This window comes from Ctenopharyngodon idella, chromosome 12 (genome assembly GCF_019924925.1).
Source record: "Ctenopharyngodon idella isolate HZGC_01 chromosome 12, HZGC01, whole genome shotgun sequence".
Classification (NCBI taxonomy): domain Eukaryota; kingdom Metazoa; phylum Chordata; class Actinopteri; order Cypriniformes; family Xenocyprididae; genus Ctenopharyngodon; species Ctenopharyngodon idella.
The window spans coordinates 13,634,094-13,658,136 of NC_067231.1; the positions used below are offsets into that span (position 1 = coordinate 13,634,094).

General features: G+C 36.8%; 1 protein-coding gene across 2 annotated transcripts in view; it reads left to right on the plus strand.

The window, feature by feature from the left end:
• The first annotated feature begins 2,400 nt into the window (after positions 1-2,400).
• Positions 2,401-24,043, plus strand: part of rhbdf1b (rhomboid 5 homolog 1b (Drosophila)) — a 59,800-nt gene continuing 38,157 nt past the window's right edge. For both annotated transcript variants that reach the window (XM_051915092.1, XM_051915093.1), the window contains exon 1: positions 2,401-2,663. The gene's annotated coding sequence lies outside the window, so the exon portion shown is untranslated. The remainder of the gene's footprint in view (positions 2,664-24,043) is intronic.

The window sequence follows — 24,043 nt, forward strand, 5'->3', positions numbered from 1 at the left end:
CTCCCTCAGGTCAAAAAACTGGCGCGGAGCACTCGGAGAAGAGTGAGCGTTTTCAACTTCCATAGGAATGAAAAAATGCTCTGTTTCAGGGGACACATGCAGTCATACTGCAACAAAAGTCGTTACCTATTTGCCGTTTTTCTGCCGTTTCTATTTGTAAGCTTCTCTGACAACGTACATGACAAGCTGCTTCTTCTTCGGCTTTTGCCTTGATACTCAACATGACCGCGGACACTGCCTTCTAGTGGTCTGCTTGCACGTCGACGCGGACAACGACACAGAAGTATGAATGAAAACAGACGCATAGCCTACGGCTCAGAGGCTCCAGCGTAGGTCCGACGCAGAAGTATAAATCAGCCTTAAGACAGAATGCATGCACGGACTGAATGTACTGACACACATCCGGTTTCTTTCTCAACTGCTCGCTAATGACATAAACGAGAGAATACTTGCAAAGACAGGTATTTCGATATAATTTTGTGTATGTGTCCGTTCAAGCGAAAGTAAACGAGAAAAAAATAAAAGAGGAATCAATTCGGTGTTCGAGCGCTGTCTGAAATGCGCCCCTCTCTCTCTCTCTCTGCGTGCGCGCGCTTCGGGTGTGGCACGGATAACAGCTCGCTCGCGAGTCCCGATTTTCGCCTCTTCTTCCGCTTTTAAAATCATTTGAATGTGTTAATTGGCGAGACAAAACATGTCCAAATGATAAACTTTCACTCTATGATGGTTAAACTTAGCAGTTAATCTGCGAATCACATGCGTGGCGAACCGTTGGACCTTATCCTTACGGATCACGGATTAACTGCGATCCGTTGCACCCCTAATAATTAAAGAACACACTTATCATCATGATTGCTATCTTACCAGATATGTAGAAAAATCCTACTCCAGTAAGTAAACGTGTTCCTGTGAGCCGGTCTCCAAAAATGTGAGAAGTGTCTGGCTGCAGACCATGGGCGAGTGGAGCTCCACTCTCGAACAGGAAATACGTCACCTCCACTTGAATAATTTTATCTCAGCATAACAATTAATAAAATTACTACTTATCAGATTGTGTTTTACTAACATCTAAACCTACCCTTATGCTGCGTTCCAGGCAGGTTTTTGAGCTTGTAAGTCACGACTTCAAACAATGACTCACAACTTAACGTTCCAGGCAAGTCACGCCAAACTGCCTGAGTGTAAACAAACCAGCATGGCGGACCGTATGGGGCTTATGCTCATTTACAATTATTTCTATCGCCAAAGATGCTTACTTCTTGCTTATATGAGGGAAACGGAGGAGGAAAAACGGCGCATTAGGCAAGAGAAGCTGTTATACCTTTTATTTTACGTTATTTTACCGTGCACTTGCATAAACACCGCGTCCGTAGGGGCTGCCATTGTTGTTTCGCGGGCTATGTGACGTCAGAGCGCGGAACTGGGAGTACATCGATCTAGTACGAGTTCACGGGTGGGAAGTCACGGGTTTGACTGCCGTTCCAGTGCACTTTCACGGGTAGAAGGTTGAAAAAACACGGGTTACGAGTTACCTGGAACGCGGCATTACAATAAAGCAAATACAGTAATTAAATGACACAATATTGATGTACACATGCCCAGTGGCCTAGCTCCACATAACCCGTGTTTTTCCAACCTTCTACCCGTGAAAGTGCACTGGAACGGCAGTCAAACCCGTGACTTCCCACCCGTGAACTCGTACTAGATCGATGTACTCCCAGTTCCGCGCTCTGACGTCACATAGCCCGCGAAACAACAATGGCAGCCCCTACGGACGCGATGTTTATGCCAGTGCACTGTAAAATAACGTAAAATAAAAGGTATAACAGCTTCTCTTGCCTTATGTGCCATTTTTTTCTCCTCCGTTCCCCTCAAATAAGCAATTGAAATAATTGTAAATGAGCATAAGCCCCGTATGGTCTGCCATGCTGGTTTGTTTACACTCAGGCAGTTTGGCGTGACTTGCCTAGAACGCTACAAAGTCGTGAGTCGTGGTTTGAAGTCGTGACTTATGGGCTCAAAAACCTGTCTGGAATGCAGCATTGGTTATAGATAAGAGTATATTGTTGTTGAATTGTGTTAGAGGTTCAAATGAAGACCCAGATTTTATTTCGTGCAAAGGACGGGGAAAATAGTATGGTATAAATAAAATATGGTAGGCCTATATCTTGATTTATCTCATGACAGTGTATGTTTATTCTAAAGCAGCACTTGTTGTTTCTTGCCATAAATGACGCACAACACAACAGCGGTTTCGGCATCCTTTGCGGTTAAGCTAGAAGAAGACATCAGTAGACATTTGTTTACGCCCATGAGTGCCGCTGATTGGCTAGTGACATCTGCACGTCTATGTAGTTTCCGCCCACTCAGTCTCTTTCTGCGAGTGTGGGTGTATTTTACAGATTGAAACTGAACTAGACTGAAACTCGCCGCCCTGTGTGTGCTGGGCTTTAAGAGTGGGAATTTACGAGGCGGGCAGCATGGTTTTTATTTGCAGCGTTGTCGCAAAGTTTGGATTTAGGATTTGACTATGTAAAATCACATTGCTATCGTACTGTTTAGTTATGCTTTGACAATATATTTCTTCTGCGAAGAAGGTGCATCACACTAAACGCCGGTTAATGAACAAACCTAGTCGCTGAGATCTGAAAGTCCATCAGAAGGTATGGCTTTTATTTCAATGGGACTCTTTACGTTTGGTGTTTTAAAGTTGCACACATAGTAACAGATGTAGCATCTTTATTGTTTGAGTCTGTGGTTGAGAGTAGGTTGGGTTGAGTTGTGTCAACTCACGTGTGACTGGATGCATCATAAGTGATATGATTTCATAAAGAACTGCCAAAGCGTGTGTGCGGTATGCAGCTAGTGTACATTGCATATAATTTTTGAAATGATGGCTGTTTTACAAACTAGTGAGCTGCCTACCTAGACAGCATTTTGGGTCACCATACAGCTACGTGTGCTGACCCTAAAAAAAGATGTCTAGGTAGGCAGCTCACCAGGTTTTTAGACACAGCCCATAAATGTGTCCTTCTGTAAAATGGTTTTGCAAAGCGATTGCATGCATCTGTAATCTGGCTGCATGATAATCTGCAATTGGTGGATTAAGTGTAACGAGCGTCAATGCTTTAGTCATTTTAATGGACACGGATTCTCCTCAGTCAGCCAGGGGCTTTTCTCCATGTACCAGAAGAATAAACCACACAATAATGTCAACAAATACGAACAACTCCAACAAAATACTATCTCTGTTTTATATTTTAAACTGCATTTTGCCCTTTGTTATGTTCTCAGGACGATAACATTTCTCATAAATATCAGGCATGGACAAGTTCTCACATGTTTTAAATGTTATAATTGTAAACGCTTTACAATAAGGTCTCATTTGTTAACATTGGTAAATGTATTAGCTAACACGAACTAACAATGAGCAATATATTTTTAAAGTATTTGTTAATTTTTGTTAACGTTAGTAAAAAAAAAAAGCCAATTTTTCATTGTTTGTTCATGCTAGTTCACAAGTCGTTAACAAATACAACATAAAAATGTATTAGTAAATGTTGAAATTACCATTGACTAAGCTTAGTAAATGCTGTAGAAGTATTGTTCATGTTAACTACTATAGTTATTACAGAATGTTGTGTCTATGCAGAAATGGATTTATAAAAATAAACTTGCCTTGTGAAATATTCTGGTGTGACAACTAGTCCCGCATTCCCCAACATTTGAATTATTGACTAGCTGTGTTATTTTTATCCAATGAATTCCTCACAGTAAACTATGAATTAGCAAAAAACAGAAACTGTCTTCATGTTTATGAAAGCTGCACCAAATTTTAGTGGTTACAGCTGCAGGAATGTGCAAGGTGCACATGCAAAGTCAGTTAAAACATCTGATGTCCTGAAACTTGATTGTTCTTTCGTTTATTTGTGTGACTACAAATCAATAGCATACTTTTATCAGTGGATTTGGAAAACTTTTTTTCACATGAATTCATTCTCACTTTTATTTTTACTGACTGTCTTGTCTTACAAGCAACACAGAGTATTTGGCCTGTTTGGATAGTGGAAACTATTAAAGGGTCCATGAAGTTGAAAGTGCAGCCCAGGGAATACAGGAACACACCCTTACGTACTGATCTGAGCCATTAGTGCTGTATATGAGCACAGGTACTAAGTTTCAAGAATAAGTATAATGTCCTTCTCAGTGGACCTCAAGGAAGTCTTCTATATTATTCGTATCTGACAATTAAAATTCCTGCTCTAAATCAATAATTATTCATTAGTGGACACACAGAGACAGCATGCCGCGTGCAGATTTTTGTGAAGATGACGGGCCAACATTCAGCCATCTGGTGACTACAATGCTCACTGAATCTTTTTTAATACATCAGAGATTTGCATAAATAGGGTCATTTACTTTTATAACAAGCTTGGCCATTTTAGAGTTATTGGTTATTCTCTTTCTGCAAAAGAAAATAGGTTGCTTTCTTGTGGGCCAGGCGTGATTATTAAATAATCATTTGATCATGGTTATTATATTAAATTGTAATTATTTGAGATAACGCAATAATTGTGCATTTTAAAATTTCTATCACATTTTGCCAAAGAATATAAAAAACACTGTTGTAAAGTACACAAAGACAGTCAAAGTCTACAAAATGAAGGTTTGTGGGTTTAATCACAATGCATTATTATATTATATTATATTATATTATATTAATTTATAATATAAACAATTTTTCACAGCATTGAAGTAAATCATATAGGTCTATTTTATTATAATTTTTTATAAAATTATACTAAAATTATGTTAGATGCAATTAATAATTTTATTTATTAATTGCATCTAACATAAAAGTTTGTTTTTACATAATACTGTATATGTATATATATATATATATATATATGTCTGTGTGTATATACACACATTATATACATAATATATACACAATATATACATAATACTGATGTGTGTGTGTGTGTGTGTGTATATATAATATATACACACACACACACACACACACACACACATATCAGTATTATGTAAACACAAACTTTTATGTTTTTTTTAATATATATTATAGATACAATTCAAAGTAAATAAATAACATGTGAGACTTAACCAGTGGCATGAAACAAAAGGAATTAAGTTGTTAATCGCAATTATTTGTATGACAGTCGTCTTCAACAACGCAGAATTGATGATCTTGACAGGCCTACTTTCGTGTGCATGTTTTGAAACAAAAGCTAATATCAGTGGAATATGAGTGGCTGTTGTATGTATGTAACTAAAGCATCTAGGGATGTTACAGTGTGCGGTAAACTCCCTGTTTTGATCTGAAATGAGGCTGTTGTGTGTGAGTACTATATGATCCCATTTGTGGAATTATCATAAGCTTGGGTGATTTGGACCCACACACTGACTTTACCATAGCTTTGCATCTCTCAATTTGGTAATAGCATGCCAGATAAACACAGCAATTGACTGTTTCTTGGAATAGGTGTTGTATTATGAAATCACAGCAGACTGTACGGCTTTGTTCCAATAGACTCTCACACATCTCCCTCAAGCTCGTGTTCTATTACACATCTTCCTTATGCAAGGTCATATTATTGCTTATGATTTATAATCTTTTAAGATTCCAATTTTATCCCTAGGTGTTTGGTAATCAGTGTACACACCAGTTGCATCAGATTGGACTGAATTGTCTGTCCACTTCTTGACAGCATTGAAATAGAATTTGAGAATATGGCATCATATACACTATTCAAAATTATGGGGTCAGTAAGATTATTTTTGAAAGACACTGAAGACTGGAGTAATTGCTGCTTAAAATTTTGTTTTGCTATTAAAGGAATAAATGACATTTTAAAGTATAATACAATACAAAACCTTATTTTAAATTGCAATATTTCACAACAATGAATTGAGAAATGAACATTTCCTTGTTCTTTGACATATAAGAGGTCACTGTATAGTATAGTATAACTGTATAGTATAAAAATATCCTGTAAATTTTAACACTCATAATTTCCTTGTTAGTCCAAAAACAGCTTTTACTGAAACCAAGCTCAGAAAATGACACGTTTCAGATTTTGTCACATTATTACCTCATAGTGCGACAAAAGACTGCCTCTGCAGGAGAATATCAACGCCTACTTCTACATCGTTGCCTCTTTAGCCCCGCCCACCGATTCACGCATGTCGTGATGTAGTCAATACGAGACACGCAAACACAGGATTACTCCAGCAACAAACTGATAGAGATGCCTGTGAGGATTACAAGACGTTTTGCAGTGCCAAGCTGTGGAAAAACACAGTCTTTGCATTGCCATCCTTATGATCCTAACATATAGCATGGATGAACTTTATTTTTAAGATCACGTCAGTAAGACACTGTCTGTTTGTTCGCTTCATTTTACTGCAGATTTGTTTTTAAGACCCAGTTCGATGCAGGCTTTTTAGACTGAAAATAAAAAATGATGCAATGCAGACTATATTGGATCTGACAGTAATGTCACAACACATGCGTCACTATTGCTTTGTCTGTTACAGATTGTTTGAAATGTACTGAGTATTTATACTGTAGCGCCACAGTCTAGTTGTGATAGTTATGATTTGCTGTTCTTTCCTTCGCTTCGGCATTTATGGGGTTAATGCGTTGGATTATCGGATACGGAAGAAAGCACGTACAGAGCGCTGCTTTTGTTTTGTTATTGTTATGAACTATGAATAGCCTATAAGAATGACATTGTGACACATGACAGTAGATTCATTCACAATTCCGTTAACATGAAACACCGTAAGTCATCGTTTTCCAATTATAACAGTGGTAACTCCAAGTACTTAAATTTTATTTGCCACAACCAAGACGCATTTAGGGCGTTTATTATTTCCAAGTCTTGAATGCGGCCATCAAAATTGAGTGTTTGAAAGAGAGAATCAAATAGCTTATTATTTTTAAATTAGGATGTTTTTTGATGCAAAAATCTTGATAAGATTATAAGTAGACATCAGATGCAGTTTATGACCCATTTAAAACCAAACCTAACTTTTTGTGAACTTTTTTCTTAAAGAATGTGTTTTTGCTTATTTTCTTCAAAATAAATACCACTTGGTTTGATATTTTAATATTCAGTGCAGTGCCATGCATAGATTTTTAAGTATGCGTTAAGTGTCCAATGCTTTTCGTGTCTTCAACATGCTGCATTTATAATTCTGCAATTACATGAACAGTCAAGTGGACAAAAGTTTTCTTGCAGCATTCAGGAAGTGCAGACTAGTTCAGACATATCCCAAACTAAAATACAAAAAAGTGAGACATAAGAGCTGTCAGATCACAGGGAGTGCATTCACTTCCAAATTCCTTTTGAGCAATCAGTTCAGTTTATTAGATTACCAACACTTCAAACGGATCTGATTTAGGTCATTACTTTGTCAGCATAACAGAATTTTATGAGACCTGAGTGTTAAAGGTGCAATATGTAAGATTTTTGCAGTAAAATATCCAAAAACCACTAGGCCAGTGTTATATATTTTGTTCTGTTGAGTACTTGCAGTATCCCAAATGTATCCAACTATTTGTAAAGCGTGAGAAAATTGCAATTTTAACCAAGGTTCTGGGATGCGTGAGGAGTCGCCTGTCAATTGCATCATAACCGCATTACCCTCGGTTTCCGGTTTTATTTTGTAAAAACCATGGAAACACCAAAGACGCTTTAATATATTACATGTTTTAATAGACAAGGGAACAACTGTTTGATTGCATTTATAGACCAAGCTAATTGTTGTTATATAGCTCAACATGTTTAGTCTTATTGTTTAAATCTAATTTTCTTGATTTTTTTTTTTTTTTTTTTTTTTTTTGCGAGTACCATGCTTTATCATGCCTCAGAGAAAAACACTATTTTGTGAAGTAGCTAACATAGCATTATCAGAAGCAGCTTTATTTTTAGTAACAGTAATACAGCATTTTCTCCATCATACAATACGTTTTAAAATTAATTGCATGTCATTTATCAACACAAGCCATCCAGCATTTAATATGATATTCTAAAATCAATCTATCTTACTGCAGTGTGCAACAAGTGTCTCACAGCAGCCACCGAGTGAATGCACAGAGTAACGTTATATCATCATTTTCAACACTCTCAAATGTATCTAATATGATAAACAGAGTTGCGTTACCTCATACTCATGACCGGAAAAGCGGAAGCGGCGCCGGCGACTGTGGCATCGTTCAGCTCCCACAACACTCGGTCCTTCTCTGCTTCATACTACAGTAACGTTAATAATCACATCCATGAACATTATTTCTTCCTGAGTCCTATCCCGATTGTTTCCACCGGCTGTGATGTGAAGACCACATGTCCCAAGATTCCACGCTCAAACTTGCCATCATCAAGCTACGCCTTTGTTTTGAATAGGCCTCTAGGGGACAAAAATCTTACATATTGCATCTTTAATGGATGGTTTGATTTTGCAAAAGGCCTGTCAGTCAGCCATGCACAGATACAGTCAATTCTTTACTGTGAAGTTAATTGAGCATCAGGGTATTGTGTGTGTGGAAATTAAAAGATGAAAAAGTAGAGGATTTATTGGATGTTCAGCAAAATTATATTTGGAAAAAAAAAAAAAAAAAATTGCAAGGAGGGAATGACATTTTGTCATGAAGTAATGGAAATAAAAGCAAATAAAATGAAAACTGATGATACAGCTCTTGTGGAGAATCAAATTACCTTAATTTGTGATATTTTTACCTTTATTCTTGATTCTTTCTCTCTTTCTTTCTGTTTCCTGGCTGCTGAATTTGGAAGAAAAAGCAGACTGTGGCGGGTAAACCCCATGTGTGCATAACCAGCTCTTTCTCTGCTTCTCCGTGTCTCTCTCAATCCTGCTGGTCCTATCAGGAAACCACAGGCCCCATCCAGACTCTGTCTGTTGTGATCATACAGGCACGTTTGAAAGGATGCCACATTTGTATTAATTAGTGGACCTGTGGACCTAACATAGGGAACGGGATTTGACTGTAATTTTATTGTTACTGTAAGCTGATTTTTTTCTACTTTGCTTTGGAAAAAGAAATATTATGAAGATTTAAATTTATCCTGAATGAGCAGGGGTTTTATAATCCCAGTAGCCTCAGCAGAGACATGGGTTACATCTGGGCCTTAGGACGTCACGTGGTAGGACAAGTTCATCTGCTCTCGGGCAGTCTGTGCGTCATCATATATTTCAGAGGCTTTTAGGCTCTTGTCAATGACCTGAATATTTCTGATCATTTGAATTAATAAAAAAAAAAAAGAAAAGAAAAAGAAAATCACTCAGTGAAGTGATTTGGCTTCAAAGAGTGTTAATGGTAAAGATGATCAGAAGTTCCTCCAAAAGAATATCTGTTTATACATTACTGCAGTTTTAGTCACCATTCAAATCAATCACCAAATCAAAATTGTATAATTCATATTTTTTATGGAATATTGCAGTATTCATTCATGTAAATGATTTATGGGTGCACACATAGTTTTTTTCTTTTCTGTGTGCTTTCGTAATCTAACTAAAATAACTTCCCCTACCTCTTGCAGTCTCTTCTCTTCTCTTCTCTTCTCTTCTCTTCTCTTCTCTTCTCTTCTCTTCTCTGATAATGTGTTTACTGGCATGAGTGCGGGACAACCTGTCACTCACATGACATCACCGCAATAGCAATCAACAATGATCAAATCATTCCTTCCTACATTTTCTTGTTCGAGAAGCCGTTTCACTCTGATATACGTCACAATAGACCCATTTGGAGCAGACGTCACAGTTACGTCACTTGCAGCTGGGCGCACATAGCGGTTGCAGAAAAATAGCGGTAGCAAGTGGAGGAAAATGTGCAAAATCCAGAGATAAGAGAAATTTTTTGTTGTGACTCTGGATGTCGGAATCGGAATGCAAAAAATATAGTTTTCATTTTTATAAAAAACCGTCGTTGAAAACGCACTTTGAAGCTAAATGGAGACGTTTATGTGGACTAGACTGGACTGATGAAACCTGCAATGATTAAAGCAGGAATTTGATGTAAACAGTAAGTCTACATAATATTCACATATGCAGTTCATAGAGGACATACATATATGGCAGTTGCAGCAAGAAATAATATTTAAACCTATAACATTTTACATAGATAACGTTTAAACATTTTTATTTCACAATTCTGAATTTTTTTTTTCTTTCATTTACGTGTTTATTTTATCTCCTAGTTCGGACTTTATAACTCACAATTGTGAGTTTATTTCACAAGTCTGAGGGGGAAAAAGTCAGAATTGCGGGATATAAACATACAATTATAAAGGAAAAAAGACAGAATAACGAGTATATCTCACAATTCTGTTTTTCCTCCTAAGAAATGTGAGATATAAACTCAGATTTGCGAGAAATAAAAGTCAGAATTGTGAGATATAAATTTGAAATTAACTTTTTATTCTTTTATTCCGTGGCTTCCATAGACTGCTATAGCAGAACTGTAGTTTTCTGTAGTTTTCTCCGCCCACAAAAACCAAATTGATCTATAGGGAAGAAAGTACTATCGCAACTTTCGTTTCATGCTGACTTTAAAGCTCACTTGAAAATGAAAATTCTGTCATTATTTACTCACCCTCATGTTATTCCAAACCTGTATGATTTTTTTCTTTCATGAAACACATCAAGAGATGTTTAGCAGGTTGTCTGAGCTGCTTTTGTCCATACAGTAAAAGTGGATGGGAACCAGTGGCTGTCAAACTCCGGTCATATGAAAACTATGTGTGATGAAAGTAATTTAAGCTGTTATTCATTATAAGACTCAGTCTGTTTTAACTTCTCCTGTAGGTTGATACATCAAAAAGGAAAATCTTGAAGGATGGATGCAATTACCTCAGAGACATTGACAGTGTCTTTGACTTTTTCCATGAGCATTTTACCTGAGCGGTTGAACTGGAAATATGTTGTTTGGAACTGATCTAGTTTTTCCTTCCATAAATATTATAGGATTAATGTAAGACTGTTTCAAAAGCATCCTTTTGGTCTTAATGCCAATAATGAGAATTCTGTAAAGTATGGTGCTTAATGGTTATGTTTATAGTCAAATCATATTAATGTTTAGTTTACTAGCAGTAAATAAAGAACATGCGATTGCAATAACACACATCATCACACAGGTGGCTTTTTGACTCCTCCATGAACACAACAAACTTAAACTTAATAAATTGTGGTCTTATAAATGGAGTCCGATGTTATTTAAAGGTTTTGACAGCCTGCTGCTTCTTGACTAAGACTTGAAGCTTTCCTGTTGAAAAAGGGAAGAATTTCTACCTATTCCTACAGAAATAATCACGTTTTCTGTTAAAACTCTTGCTGAGTCTAAAGTCTTTTGGGGAGGAAAAGTTTGGCTTTCGTGCGATTCGAGACCTCGAGCGTCTTTTATTTGATCTTGGATGTCAGATGTCTGAAATATTCGCTTTATTGTCCATTTTCTTTTCAAGCTTGTGCACCATCTGCGTACAATTAACATTTCATTTTCATACAGTGTGTTCCAACAGAGGAAGTGTTCATGTTAAATTCACAGTGTGAAGATGCCGCATAATGAGCACTATTGTGAAAGCAGCCCCTTCTTAGACAAAGGCGGCGATCCACCCCGCAGCTTTCAAATAGCCCCTAATACAACACCATTTGCTCATCTGCAGGGCTACAGATAGACTTTATCATTCTTGTGCTTTACTTTGAATAGAAACTGTTTTCACCGTATGGTTAAAAGATGTTTTTATATGAGCACCATTCATGTTTTGCTGTGTAATGCTGGTGCAAGGCTTAGCCTGTTTGTGTTACATGTTACTGCATGCTGATGGAAGCTGGGATTGAAGCAGAGCAACCGCTCAGTGGCTATTAATTGGGTGTGTTGGACTCACTGGAGAGAACTGAAGTGCGAACACAGACTGCATTCTTTGTTATATCTCAAAGTCAAGCTCTTGGCAGACATGAGTCAGTAAATGGAGGCCAGACAGTTTATTATTTAAGTAATATACAGAGATGAATACACATGGCATTTCTCTATTATTTGATATATGGGTTATAGTTCACCCAAAAATGAAAATTATCCCATGATTTACTCACCCTCAAGCCATCCTAGGTGTATATGACTATCTTTTTTCAGACAAAGACAACTGGAAATATATTTAAAAATGTCCAAGCATTATAATGGTAGTGAACAGGGGCCTGTTTTGAAGGCAAAAATAAATGCATCCATCCATCAAACGTAAACTAAACGACTCCAGGGGGTTAATAAAGGCCTTCTGAAGTGAAGCGATGGGTTTTTGTTAGAAAAATATCCATATTTAAAACTTTATAATCTAAAATAACTAGCTTCTGCTAGACAACCGTACGCATACTGTGCAAGTCGACTTGCGCCACTTGACGTGATGTATGATGCAGGATGTAGGAGTAGCGTAAGCTTATGCCAAGTTTACACTACAGGATTTTAAGTCCGATTTGCAAGTTAACGAGCTCGCCGACAGGTCGGGCTGTGATCGGGGGAAATCAGCGAGTGATCGGGGCTCGCCAATCTTTGTGTGAACTACTCAAAGCATCAAAGAGGCTCGCTGACACATCGCCGACACCTCGCAGGAGCTGTCGGCCGACTCGACATCCTGTGGTGTCACATGTCGCAACGCAACAGCCAAAGAAATATACACTGATGTCTATGGAAGCAGCAATAACAATCCATTCAAATATAATTTGCAGACATTTATTCATATCAGATACACATTGTGTAAGTAACTATAAAGCTCACTCACTCTATTGTTCTCCCAGTTTACCGGCCACATGTATTTCGGCACAAATGGATGAATTCACGTTATATATTAAGATCAAGGTTTTAAATGACAAAACACTCACTTACACATATTTGAGAATCGGAATATCAGATAGTTGATGACATGGTGAGAAAAGCAATACATCTGTCATACAGTGTGGCCGGCTGGCTGCGGTGTGTCACGTGACAAGCATGACGCGTTGTCATGGAAAAAATAAAAGGAAATGTTCTAAAATAACAGTCGCCTTAACTCTGGGAGGTCAGCCAGCATGTTTTAAACTTATGTGTGAAAGGGTTATTTTAATTTTAATTAAATTTAATTCAAAATTGAATCTAATTTCCTCCCAACATCCATTTTCAAATAAAGTCGTTGGGTGACAGTTGTCGTCAGCTCGTGTAGTGTGTAACCTCCTGTTGCAGATCATTTACGTAGTGTCACGTAGTGTGAACACCACAACAACTTCAAGACTCCACAGCAAGTCACGTAGTCTGAACAGCACAGCGATCTGTCAGTGTTTATAGTCTTGTAAACTTGGCTTTAGACGCCTCTCACGATTTAAACAAATAGGGCTGTGCAACAAACTCAAGCTCCTCTTCTCTTATATTGAAATCCTCCAACATTTCTCTTTAAAATTTCTGGTTTAGACTTCTAATTCGTGACCGGTGTTTTGTTTTGCTATCCTATTCGCTTCCGCGTTCGTCATTGCGTCATGCGTCGGGTCAGAGTTCACTCTTCCGCCGCGAATCGATACGTATAGCCGTCTCCCGGAAGCTAGATATTTTACTTTATAAAGTTTTAAATATGGATATTTTTCTTACAAAAACCCATTGCTTCATTTCAGAAGGCCTTTATAAACCCCCTGGAGCCGTATGGATTATTTTTTATGATTGATGGATGCATTTATTTTGGTTTCAAAACAGGCCCCTGTTCACTACCATTATAAATCTTTAGAGAGCCACGATACCTAGGATGACTTGAGGGTGAGTAAATCATGAGATAATTTTCATTTTTGGGTGAACTATCCCTTTAACCCATATATCAAATTATAGAGAAATGCCAAGTGTATTCATCTCTGTATATTACTTAAAAATAAACTGTCTGGCTTCCATTTACTGAATCATGTCTGCCAATAGATAATTCACGGGATAATTTTCATTTTTGGGTGAACCAACCCTTTAAAAACATTTATTTAAAAAAAAATCATTAAAAATGCTTCATACATAAAATTTCTTAAATGCTTTCTATGATGAGCATGTTTTTAATTTCTGGATTAAAAAGCTTTAAAATAAAACCTTAAGTAGTTTGGCATATTTTTTTTTGGAAAAACTTGTTTTTTTTATTCACTCACTGGTTATTAAAGTGCCCCTATTATGTTAATTTAAAGGTTCCTAATTTTGTTTTGGAGATGATCTGTGGCATCCAAGGTCGAAAACATTTAAATATTTTCATATATAATTTTATAATATGCATTGCAGCATCACCTCTTTACTCACAGTGTCTGAAACGGTTCAATAAAGTATTCGTTCTCCCTAACCTCTTCTTTCCAATAGCCTACTCTACTCTGATTGGTTAGATGGCCTAGTCTGTTGTGATTGGTCTGCTGCTTACAGCTTATGTAATTTCAGCTCCGGAGGCTTCCTTAGCACTTGTATACACAGTGATACGAACAGTAATGATGGTGTTGGTTTCAATTCGAGCCTGAGTCCTCATCCTTTGGAAGCGTGTGCAAAGTGGATTCACAGTGCAGAAAACAGCATCTTCTCGACATGTTGACAAAAACCAAACTGGACTGGAATTACTGACGACTTGTTTCAAGCCGTTAAGAATCGATCCTTTCTTTTGGAAGACAATAACTCCATTAATCGTGCACTTTGACCTTTGCAGACCTTTTACACAGACTTTTTACACAAACAGCTATAGGCTTTAACACACTACATGGAAAAGTAATATACAAAAAAACATAATAGGGGCACTTTATTTTAGATAAAAATTGCATGCTAACTCAAAGTCATGGATAATTCAGGTTATATAATGTCATGTGGTGCACCTCCCCAAAAAAATATTTATTAATTAATAGTTCATGATACTTAACGGTCTTACAAGCCGTAAATTTGCCATATTGGTGTCCATCTTACTGGAAGACGTAAATCAACGTGGCTTACAGTGTATGTAAATCAGGGACTGGTTTATGCCTCCACCCTCTCTCTTACTGGTTTTGACTACTGTTTCCTGGCAGTTCCACGCAAATGACGTCAGCATCAGGTTTGCTTTTTTGTGAGTGCCAAGTTTACTCATTTATGGCTGAGTTTTGGCCTGTTTTTGCTTATAGTCTGCTACAGACGTCAGATTATCAGAGCGTCTTTCTGTCGGTTCTTCAATGAAAATGGCTCGAAAGTTCCCTACATTTTCAACCATTATTGTGCTGTCACAGCATATTAAGTATAAAACAGTTTGCCAGACCAGCCACCCTTGTAAAGGTTTGTCTGTTTTTAGAGTTGAGAACTATATTATTCTCAAATAGCTTCTTTGGCAGTTGCAAAGACTGATTCACTTGGGAGCTAATGCATAATTGAAGGGATTTTCCAGAAGTAAATTGCTTTTGTGTCTGAAATATTGCAATTTTCTTCGCTTAAGTGTATGTTATGGAAGTGTTGGAGTGCTGAATTAATGACACAAAGTGACTTTATTAGCACAGTTTTGACGTTTCCCTCAAAAGCCAGCGAGGATTTTTAACAGCCCAAATCAATACAGACAGCCCACACAGCGAGTCCTCTCTAGTGGGAAATGCTCCAGGCGGCCATCACCCTGGAAAGTATTTAAATGGAGATCACATGTTGTTTAGGCATGTGCTGCAGAAAGTCCTCTTGGCTGGCGACAGACGCAACTGAGACAGAAAGATGCTTGTTGGCAGGTCGGAAGATGGATCTGAAGTCCCCTAGCAGGACCATTCAACACCTCTGCTTCTCCCAGCATGCACTCTGGGATCAGCACCAGTGCCACTCTGTCAGCACGCTGAAATCCAGGGATACGAATTCTAATGTCTTAAAACTGCATTGCACTGAAGCACAGCCATTGAGTTTTAATAGACCATTTTGTTAATTTATTTTAGTCTTTAAAGAGCTATATGTGTGTTCAGTCTTTAGCCTAAAGAAACAGAGGAGCTCTATTGGCCTCGAATAGATTGGTTTAGATGAATTTCAGGCTGGTTTATAGTTGGTCTAGAGTTGATATTTTTCTTATATATATATATATATATATATATATATATATATATATATATACAGTGTGTGTGTGTGTGTGTGTGTGTGTGTGTATATATATATATATATATATATATATATATATAATGTATCATTGTAGTCATTAGTCAATATAATGTATTCAAACATGCATCAAAATGCAATTCACATATTATTTAAAAATACATATTAAAAAGTTTTATTTTTTTGTTTTGTTTTTGAATGTCTTATACTCACCAAAACTGCATTTATTTGATCTCAATTACAGTAAAAAGAGTAATATTGTAAAATATTACTATAGTTTAAAAGAATTGATTTCTATTTAATATATTTTAAAATTTAATTTATTCCTGCGATGTCAAAGCTGAATTTTCAGCAGCCATTACTTCAGTCTTCAGTGTCTCATGATCCTTCAGAAATCACTCTAATATGCTGATTTGCTGCTCAAGAAACATCTTATTAGTGGTGCTTGCTAAAGGCAAAGCATCACTATTGTTCTCTTGCATACTTATTATTATTATTCCGCACAAAACTTCAGTGCGCTACTCCTCCCGTAGTGTTTGTCATAGATCCATGAATGAGGCGTCAAATCGACTTGCTCATCGAAGAGAGGTGTGCAGATTTTCATGAATTTGAATCCCAACTGCCATCTTCTCAAACACACACACACACACACACACACAAGCAGGGCTTTGGAACCCTTTCTCTCTCACACTCTCTCTCTCTCTTACTCATTTGAGTTATCTTATCAAGCAGAAAATAAGTAATGACCCAAAATCTTCATAGCCACACCCTAGCAACCACCCCATAGACTTCTGTTGAAAAATAGATGAGAGGGATATAAATTAGTGCTGCACGATTAAACGGACGAATAGGAAAAAAAAACATTGAAATCGCGCTTAAACGATTTGGCTTAGTGCGATTATGAAATCGCAAAGCTGCTATTATTTTTATTTTTTTTATGCGCGGCTTGTCAATGAACTATGGCTCCAAATACTAATTCATCTGAAAGCACTGCGGGTTTGAATCGTTTATAATGTGCATTTGAAAAAGCAACACGTGTCAAACATCTTTCCAGACATGAGAAGCATTTATTAACATCTTGTCCAACAAAAGACATTTAATAACGTTTTTACTCCAAACTCACTTCATAACGACAGTTGAGCGTCCTTCTGTGAGATGATGTGGCTTCTTACACAGAATAAGGCACTCGTGTGTTTATTAGTCATGTTTAATCAATCAAAACGCTTCAATCTTCTGTTTATTCTGCTACAGCGATAGTTTGGGATTTCCTGGAATGACGCGTGTTCTACTTCGGTAGCAAGGCATATTTGCAGTTTCTGCACAAGAGCGCCCTCTGGCTTTCAGATGGAGAAGCATTTACTACTGATCACAGAGCCGTACAGCTCTGACAAGCTGCGCATAAAATAATCGCAGCCTTTGCCATTTATCGCGATAAAATTGCGATAAATCGTGCAGCCCTAATATAAATGAATAAGAACATCATAGAGACACATGAGTTTGGCTCCTTTGATTTGGGCAGACATGCAGTTTGTTAGTTTAACCTGCTAACTGCCTAGCCACGCCCTAGCAACCATTTAGGTCACCCTAGCAACTGTGTAACTTTATGAATAAGCCATATTTCAGAACCAGAACATTGTACAAACTTGATGATTTGGCTCTCTTGCAGTTACATGTATCACTGTAACACGTGCCCAGTGCCGAGTTCTGCCACTGCAAGCACCACTCATATTTTCTTCAGAAAATGTACATTCTAGTTATCACTGTTGAAAACAGTTGTGCTACTTGGTATTTTACATTTTTTTCAGGATTTTTGATGAATAGAAAGAACAGCATTTATTTGAAAGAAATATTTTGTAAAATTATGAATGTCTTTAATTTCACTTTTGATAAGTATAATGCATCTTTGCTGAATATACTAACCACATATAGCAGTGTACATTAAAATGCAATTCATATGTACAACAACTTGAATACACCTTCTCTATATTATTACCATCTTTTTTTCTGTATTAAAATTCCCTTTGATATTAATTTCTCCTGATATGATAAAGAAAAACAAACTTATTTACAAGAATGAAATTCTTGAAAAGAAAAAAATTTAAGTAATTTAGCTGAATCTTTCATTATTATTTCTTATAAAAATAACTATAATCTATCAACAATACTACAGTATATAATTTCTTAACATTATTCACCATATTCCTTTTCATTAATTTGCTTTATTAAGCAAACTTAGCCTTTCAACTATGGTCTTTTATTAAAGTTGATTGATCATAGAAATTTTGCTGCATGGTTAAATTAGCTTGCTGGTTAAACCAGATGGAGACACCAGCATTTTACACTGGAGACCTCCATCATATGAACATAACATACGCTGATGTCTAGTTGAACAAGTTAACTCTAAGAGAAGGCTGACCCATCATGCAGAGGTCAGCTGAGTCATTATAGTGCACTCCATCCAGTCTTAACCTCATTGGCCAACCAAAATAAATGCGATGAAATAGTGCAGAACGGCTCTAGCAGTCCAGTGGTATGTGCAGCATTTCCCAGAATGTGCAGGGAGAGTTCTGCCAGGCAGCTTGCCCGGATCAGCCGGATTCATGCCCAATCGGTTGGTTCCTGAAAGTACATGCAAGTTTTTCAGCATCAGCAGTTTACTGATGCCAAATGTGCCATTAAAGCTGTGCAACGATCACACAGTGACAAATAGTAAATGGATGTTTCTTTACCTCTTTGGCTAATTTTTGAAAAGTAGACTGCACTTGGGTTATCATTGGACGTGTCTTGAATTATTTAGTCTCTTTCCTTTTAAAATATTAATCTGGAGCACTAATCAGAGTAAACATCACAGCAGTGTTTCAGTTATTAGAGTTGAATGAATGTGTCTATTTTGTGAAGGTTTCTATTGACGTCAAAAGGATGAAAAGCCCAGATCAGATTCCTGTGGCTTCTGTATGTCTTTGTCGTCCCTTTTTTCTGAGAGGAACTATTGTGTCTGTTGTTGCTCATGGAATGAATTTGACTCAGTTGAGCCAGTGTTTCGAACAAGACCAGCGGTTTTTAGCCATCTTTTGTAGAGAAAAATGCGTGTCCCATGAGTCAGTCAGCAATGGGTTGCTGAGTTTCGTACTGTAACCATTTTGACCTTCTGTATTAACATATTTCCAATAATTATTTAAAGATTTGTTTGAAATTGAAATTTAGAAAAGTATTTGTGAGAATTATAGATTGTATCCACAAAATAAGGAATGCAACGGTGTTGACACTGGAGCACATCTTTTAATAGAATTGTGTTTGTGAGTGAAAGCAGAGAAAAAGTATCCCTGCTCAGGAAGGAAGTGCTCTCCAAATGAGGTCATTTATCATGTACATCTGCCTTCCAGTCCTGTCCACAAAATTAACTCAAGTGTCCTGTTGCAACATCTGGCCCAAGTCAAAACATCACCCATGTCCTTTCCAGCACAGACCTCCTGTAGGAGGACCTCAGAAAGGAGAACTACAGATTGTAAAGCATTAATTGCATCAGAAATGTGAAGGAATTTTTTGGGTTCATTACAATCGACAACAAAAAACAAAAAATCAATGTTAACAGTGAGTCACTTACAGTGGAAGTAAATGTGGCCAATTTTTGAATGTTTTCAAAAAGCAGAAATGTGGAGTTTATGGTTTTATAAAAATCACATAAATGTATACTTTGTTAAAACTTGTTTTATTTTGAGCTGTGACATTTATCAAAATATTTCACAGTTGTTTTTAGGTGTACAACACTGGCATGGGAACAATACTGTTAAAACAGGATTTATCTTTACACAGAACGGTTTTCTCATTTGCCTATATTGGAATGAATTCTGGTGTAGCCTACAGTAGGGCTGGGTATTGACACAAATTTCAAAATTCGATTCGATTTCGAATCACAAGCTTGCAATTCGATTAGATTACAATTAGATTCAATATCGATTATTTTGGATATATATAAGGAACAGTACATGGCAAATTTTCTCAAGGAAAAAAAAATCTCTCAACTAATGCTGTAAACAATACATGGGAATCAGTTACTATAATATTGAAGGTTAAAATTAACTGATTTGTATACAAACACTTAAATTAGTTGAAGGAAGTTTTTATAATAATAAAGTTAAAATACTAACTTTAAAATAATGTAATTATATTCTATTCCAATTCGTTTTTTGAAATAGGCCTACATTATTTAAATAGTGGCTGTTATAAAAACTTGACGGATTTATTCAAACATTTATTAAATATTGAAGAACATTATAAATTATAACGAATGTGTAATATGGTGCATATTTAGCAAAATGCTATTCTCTAGAGTTCAGTTTTATAGCTGACTAACGAGGTATGGTCACTGAATATGGTTTCTGAGGTAAATGTGACGTTACGTGACATTTCTTACAAGCTGTTTTATTGACGTCTTTCGCGGTTGAAACACTGATTGAGCTATTCCATGAGACAGGATACGGATTTCGGTAAGTTGTACTGTATCTTTGAACATACCTTTGGGTATTCACTCATGTTTATTTCGCGCTGTAACGTGTTAAAGCGGAGGAAATGATCAGTTGACGCGCGCTTCGCGTTGCTGCCTCTCTTGCTTAAATCACGCCACATCAAACAGCGCCAAAACGGTTATTTTTTGAATTTCGTAATAAAATGGACAGAATTTGAAATCTGAGACTTTGTTTCATATCAAACGTAACAAAGCACAAATCTTATTGCCATTTATTAGATGGGAAGAGTGCTACAATGTTCTATTCATTCATCAACTGAAAACAGACTAGACTAATCGATTCTTGAGATTTAAGAATCGATATCGGTTCGTAAAAATGAGAATCGATTAAAATCGAGAAATCGATATTTTTTACCCAGCCCTAGTGTACAGTGTTTCTCATTTCTACACAGTTGTTTCATTTGTTCTTACTAAGCAAAAGATTATTTTTGTTAATAATGTCATGTTAATTGCACATTCACATTTGTGAATCCAGTACAAAATACCTCATTTGGTGGATTGCTGAAATGCCACATGCTGAACTGTTTAGTGAATTTGCGCCTCATTGAACATTGTGGCCCCTGATGTGATTTGCTTTTGATGTTATACATGTTTTTATACATCACAGTGCTCTAAAAGACTCAATATACACAGTATTTTGCTGTAATAACAAACTTTACAAACACAACAGCCTACTCATGTGGGCTCCTTATGTCACTTCCTCTGTATGAAAAGCAATGCTTTTGTTTTGATGTGAATAAGTTTACCTATGGCAGTTTCTAAGTCACTATCATTGAACGGTTTGAACAAGCTGTGATGAATTGAAGACAGAGAATATGTACTGCTTTCAAAACAGCAATTGTTTTATATTCTTGGATGAATAGGATATAAACGGCTCTATTTCCATGTAATGAATGAGAAATGAACACAGCCAGAGCATCAACAGTCACATCTGTGAGTAGGAGTCATTAAGGGAGGGAAAATAACCCCTTACTGTCAATAAAACTGTAGTAATCCATATTTTACATCACTTCATTTGAGAGTTCAGATTGTGTGACAAACCCCCCCTTCCCCCTTCTGAATATCCTGATTATTATTTTATGAAGTGTTTGCTGGGAGCTGTATATCAGGTCAGATTTATACTAGCAGTTAAAATGTTTTTATTGCAGTTTGCTTGTTGCTAACAGCTATGAGCTGAAAGTCTTTATATGGTAGTTAGCAATTAGGTCACTGGATTCAAGTGGATTTCTGGGAAATTCTTGGTTCCTCTAATGTCCCGTTTCTATAGTGGTTTTCAGTCAATCCCCTTGGTTTTATTAGCAGTTTAGTATGATTTAAAGGAAAGGCATTTCTTGTCAAAGGCAGAGAAGATAGCCTACTATATAAATTGTATGAATCAAGAGCTTATAATTTAAGGGCTTGTATCTGTGACCTATATCGTCTAACCTGTGCTCCCAATACACATTGCAATGAAGTCAAGAGATTAAATAGTTCTGGGAAATACTGAAATTTAGTATATAAATATAAAGAAAAATTCTTTTGTTGGTTTATAAGGGTCAGTGCTTCTGTTTTTCTCCAACCTGAAATTTCTCCAACCACATTTTAATGTTTGTTTGGATAAAAATGTGGTCTGCACTAGGATGTGGTGGGATTTCTTTCCCCATAGGGTGTTATTTGAAGGATTAAGTTTAACTTTCAGTAAAAGTAAGTGCCCTGTTTTTCGTAAGCAAAAAAGCGCTATTTATTCACTATGTTTCTGCCATGCTTCGTGATCCAAACTCTCTGTAGTCACTGAGAGTAGGTGTCAATTACTTTTGGCTGATTCTTCAGGATCAAGTCATTTCAAATAGTCAATAAAAATGGGTAAAATATATATATATATGATATTACATTCTCTATAGTATTCAGTCGCAGACATTTAGAAAAGAACATTAAAAACTGAACAGTAAGAGGCTGTGAGTGACCATCCGTCGCTTTGAAAAGTTATATTTTCACTTACAACCGAGCGCGCACACGCACACACACACACACACACACACACACACACACACACACACACAAACACAAATATTTTTTTAGTAACAGTTTTCATTGCTTTTATGAAATCTTGAAGTCTGAGGCTCTGGTAAGCCTGCAGAGAACTTCTCTACTACTAGAGAATCTTGCTTTATGGATGTATCTATATTTATATGGGTGTAATACAATATTAAAATACATATTTAAAAAAATCCATTATAGGCATATTATTTATTTAATTTTATTTTATTTGGCATTCCAAAAATAGATTTGTATTTAATATTAATTTAAAGCGGTTAATATTACTATATATTTCAATCATGACAACTATCGGAATAGCTTTAGCATGTTATTGAATATGGCAGTGTTAATGTATTTTATCTTTGCTGACTAGATCTGCTACGCTGCTGCTGTTGATTATTGCTGCTACAGAGCAAGTACGGACATCTTGCTACTGCCAATAGATACACAGACATGCTTTATGCTGCTGCTGCTTTACAAATAGGCACATAAATCCACAAGCAGGTCTAGGCAGGTGGAGCTGGGGGAGGTGGAGGGTTTCAGAGGAACTCTGATAGCTCACTGCAGGACTAGCTTAAAGCAAACAATGAACCAGACTATTTAAATGTTGAGCAAGCAATCTCATTGGCTGCAGGATCAGCAGAGGCCAGTCAGCTTGTGCCTGTGACGTCCCTGTCAGTCGTTACTTGGTGTGTGGGTGTGTATTGCATCTGTGTTGCTTCTGTGTTTTGCAGGTGACTGGCTGATTGTGGCTTGATTGGGTGCACCGGCGTGTTTCTCGTTCTCCATAAAAGCAGCCTCTTCCTTTCAGCATGGGGTCTCTGATCTGGTTCTGCGTTGGACTTTGTGGCAGCTTCTATCTCTTTGTGTCCATACTTATGGCTCTAGATGGCTAACTGTTGGCTTATTTTAAGCACGCATGTAAAATAAAGCTCAGATGTTTTGCAATGTAAATGTAGTCGTCCTCTCCTTATTTGTCGTGATCCTTCGCGATCGCAACACATGGGGGCTCGTCCTAAACATATAGTTAGTTTTGATTTGGAATTTTGTTAGTGTTTTCCTTGTTGAAAACGAATTTTGTAAGTAATATTTTGCGTTGTTGTTTGGAGATTTGTATTAATTAGGATTAATTTTGTCGAGACATTTAGTTTCGAATTTGTTAATATTTTGTTATATTGGCCTGGTAACAGGATTGGTAAGTTTGTTTTGAATTGTTAAAATTTGTAAGGAGAGTAGCCTACGTTTATTATCGAATACCTTTTGCTCAAAGCTGTATTTAGTGGGAAACCCTGGGATTAGCTTCAGAAATCCCTTAAGAATCCAAGGGACAGTCCCTTCAGAAAGCTTAAGAATAGCACTTATAAATAAAGGAATCATGTCGTCTTTAGCGGAGTCGGTAGATTTACCGGTAA